Here is a 3,997-nt window from a genome sequence, read left to right on the forward strand (position 1 = left end):
AGATTAAAACCTAGATCTAAGAACTAAACCTAATCCTAATCCTAATTCTAGAGAGAAGTGAGAGCTTCTCTCTCTAGAAACTAACTACAAAGCTAAACTAAACTAATGGTAACTAACTTCTAAAGTATGGAAAGTATGTTGATTCCCCTTCAATCCTTGGCTTAAATAGCATCAGAAATGAGTTGGATTGGGCCCACAAGGCTTCTAAAATCGCTGGCCACATGTTGCTTTAAGTGAACTAGGTGGCAGCAACGGTGCTTGCGCGTACTTTGCGCGTGCGCGCCCCCATACGTATAGCAACTATGGCAAATCTTATATCGTTTCGAAGCCCCGGATGTTAGCTTTCTAACCCAACTGGAACCGCATCATTTGGACCTTTGTAGCTCAAGTTATGGTCGTTTAAGTGCGAAGAGGTCGACTTGACAGCTTTCCGGTTCTTTCATTTCTTCATGAGTTCTCCAACTTTTCATGCTTCTTTCTTCATTCCCTTGATCCAATCTTTGCCTTCTAAATCTGAAATCACTTAGCAAACATATCAAGGCATCTAACGGAATCAAGGAGAATTAAATTTAGCTATTTTAAGTCCTAAAAAGCATGTTTTCACTCTTAGGCACAATTAAAGGAGAATATACAAAACCATGCTATTTCATTGAATAAATGTGGGTAAAAGGTGATAAAATCCCCTAAATTCAATACAAGATAAACCGTCAAATTGGGGTTTGTCAACCTCCCCACACTTAAACCAAGCATGTCCTCATGCTTAAGCCAAGAGAAAGCAAAGGGCATCAACATTTATTCAATGAAAATTACTAAATGCAATCTACCTATATGCAACTATCTACATGAATGCAATTGCTTGGTCAAAATAAATTAATTCCCAAGAAGCATATATAAGCACAAGGGCAAAAGGTATTAACAACCATGCCAAACCACAATTGAATTGAGCTATTAAATATTTTTACAAACTTACATGAAAGGAGATGATCATTGGTGGAAACATGTAATTGAGCATCAAACCCTTACCGGATGTATTTGCACTCTATTCGCTCAAGTGTTTAGGGTTGTGATGAGCGGATAATTTATACGCTTTTTGGCATTATTTTTAGTATGTTTTTAGTATGATCTAGTTAGTTTTTAGTATATTTTTATTAGTTTTTAGTTAAAATTCACTTTTCTGGACTTTACTATGAGTTTGTGTATTTTTCTGTGATTTCAGGTATTTTCTGGCTGAAATTGAGGGACCTGAGCAAAAATCTGATTCAGAGACTGAAAAGGACTGCAGATGCTGTTGGATTCTGACCTCCCTGCTCTCGAAGTGGATTTTCTGGAGCTACAGAAGCCCAATTGGCGCGCTCTCAACGGCGTTGGAAAGTAGACATCCTGGGCTTTCCAGCAATATATGATAGTCCATACTTTGCCTAAGATTTGATGGCCCAAACCGGCGTTCAAAGTCACCTCAAGAAATCCCAGCGTTAAACGCTGGAACTGGCACCAAGTTTTTGGCGCCGTTGCCGGGGATTGTTTGTGTATGGACAACTGACGGTTCATCTTGTTGCTTAGATTAGGTACTTTTTTTTTCGAAATTCTTGAAGATAAATTCTAGAGTTTCATGATGATTTGTTGAAATCTGGCTGGCTGAGAAGCCATGTCTAATCTCATTGGACCGAGGTTTCAACTTATCATCACAAGAGCTTGTTGATTTTCATCAATCTTGCTTTTGGAGCAGTGATTTGCTAAGGCTTGGCTGGCCCTTGGCCATGTCTAGTGTTTTGGACCGAAGCTTTCTTTGAAAGCTTGGCTGGCTGTGAAACCATGTCTAATTCCTGGACCGGAGTCTTAGACTAGCATTGCACTGATTCCTGGAATTCTCATTAAGAATTTTGATATCTTTTTCCACTTAATTTTCGAAAAAAAAACACAAAAAAATCACAAAATCATAAAAACCAAAAATATTTGATGTTTCTTGCTTAAGTCTAGTGTCTCATCTTAAGTTTGGTGTCAATTGCATGCATTCATTCATGTGTCTTAAGGATCTTCAAGTAATTCTTGATGATTTCTTACTCTGATCTTTGAATTCTTTTGGCTTGAGTGTTTATGTGTCTCATATAGTGTCAGTAGTATACAAACTGCTAAGTTTAGTGTCTTGCATGCATTGTTATTTGATTCTTGTTGCATTTTGATTATTAAAAATCCAAAAATATTTTTAATTTGTGTCTTTTCAAGTCAATAATACAAAGAATTGAAGATTCAGAACATACTGCAGAGGAATTATACAGAAAAAGCAGGGCATTCAAAAATGCCCAGTGAAGAAGACAGACTGGCGTTTAAACGCCAGCCAGGGTACCTAGTTGGGTGTTTAACGCCCAAAAAGGGTGCATTTTGGGCGTTAAACGCCAGAATGTGCACCATTCTGGGCGTTTAACGCCAGGATGGCAAAGGGGGAAGAATTTTGTTTTCAAATCAATTTTTTTTTCAAGTTTTCAAAGTTTTTCAAAATCAAATCTTTTTCAAATCATATCTTTTCAATCAAATGTTTTTCAAAATCAATTCCTTTCCTTTTTCAAAGATACTTACTAACAGTTAATGATTTGATTGAACATCTCAAATATGTTACCTTTTCTGTTGAGGAAGGTTTAATGTTTGAATCATATCTTTTCTTGTTAGACAAGTCATTGATTTTCAAAATCAAATCTTTTAAAAATTGTTTTCAAAACATATCTTTTAAAAATTGTTTTCAAATCAAATCTTTTCAATCATATCTCTTTAATCACATCTTTTTCAAAACAAGTTTTCAATCAAATCTTTTTAACTTCTAATTTCAAAATTTTTTTTCAAAAATCACTTGATTTCTTTTCCACTTTCAATTTTCGAAAATTATCAATCAAATTTTAAAATGTTTTTAACATCTGTTTAATTAATTTTCGAAAATCCTCTTCCCTCATTCCCACATCCTTCTATTTATGGAGTACTACTCCTTCTTAATGCACGATTCGAACTCTATCCAATCAAGTTCGAATTCTTCTACTTCCTTCTTCTACTTTTCTTTTCCTCTGACACCTCAAGGAATCTCTACACTGTGACATAGAGGATTCCACATTTTCTTTTTCTCTTCTCTTTCATATGAGCAGGAGCAGAGACAAAGGCATTCTTGTTGAAGCTGACCCTGAACCTGAGAGAACCTTGAAGCGAAAGCTAAGAGAAGCCAAGGCACAACTCTCTTTAGAGGACCTGACCGAATTCTTCAAAGAAGAAGAACACATGGCAGCCGAAAATAACAACAATGCCAACAATGCAAGGAAGGTGCTGGGTGACTTTACTGCACCTACTCCCAACTTCTATGGGAGAAGCATCTCTATCCCTGCCATTGGAGCAAACAACTTTGAGCTTAAGCCTCAATTAGTTTCTCTAATGCAACAGAATTGCAAATTCCATGGACTTCCAATGGAAGATCCTCATCAGTTTTTAGCTGAGTTCTTGCAAATCTGTGACACAGTCAAGACTAATGGGGTTGACCCTGAGGTCTACGGACTGATGCTATTCCCTTTTGCTGTAAGAGACAGAGCTAGAATATGGTTGGACTCACAACCTAAGGATAGCCTGGACTCTTGGGAAAAGCTAGTCAATGCCTTCTTGGCAAAGTTCTTTCCACCTCAAAAATGGAGTAAGCTTAGAGTGGAAGTCCAAACCTTCAGACAAAAGGATGGAGAATCCCTCTATGAAGCTTGGGAAAGATACAAACAATTAATCAGAAAATGTCCCTCAGACATGCTTTCTGAATGGAGCATCATAGGTATTTTCTATGATGGTCTCTCTGAACTATCCAAGATGTCTTTGGATAGCTCTGCTGGAGGATCTCTTCATCTGAAGAAGACGCCTGCAGAGGCTCAGGAACTAATTGAGATGGTTGCAAATAACCAATTCATGTACACTTCTGAAAGGAATCCTGTGAACAATGGGACTAGTCAGAAGAAAGGAGTTCTTGAGATTGACACTCTGA

General features: G+C 37.2%; 1 non-coding gene across 1 annotated transcript; it reads right to left on the minus strand.

Moving 5' to 3' along the window:
• Positions 1–3,663: 3,663 nt before the first annotated feature.
• Positions 3,664–3,771, minus strand: LOC130964340 (small nucleolar RNA R71). The gene has a single exon (XR_009080438.1). It is a non-coding gene; the product is annotated as a small nucleolar RNA R71 (small nucleolar RNA).
• Positions 3,772–3,997: the final 226 nt, after the last annotated feature.

Source organism: Arachis stenosperma, chromosome 2, assembly GCF_014773155.1.
Source record: "Arachis stenosperma cultivar V10309 chromosome 2, arast.V10309.gnm1.PFL2, whole genome shotgun sequence".
Lineage (NCBI taxonomy): Eukaryota > Viridiplantae > Streptophyta > Magnoliopsida > Fabales > Fabaceae > Arachis > Arachis stenosperma.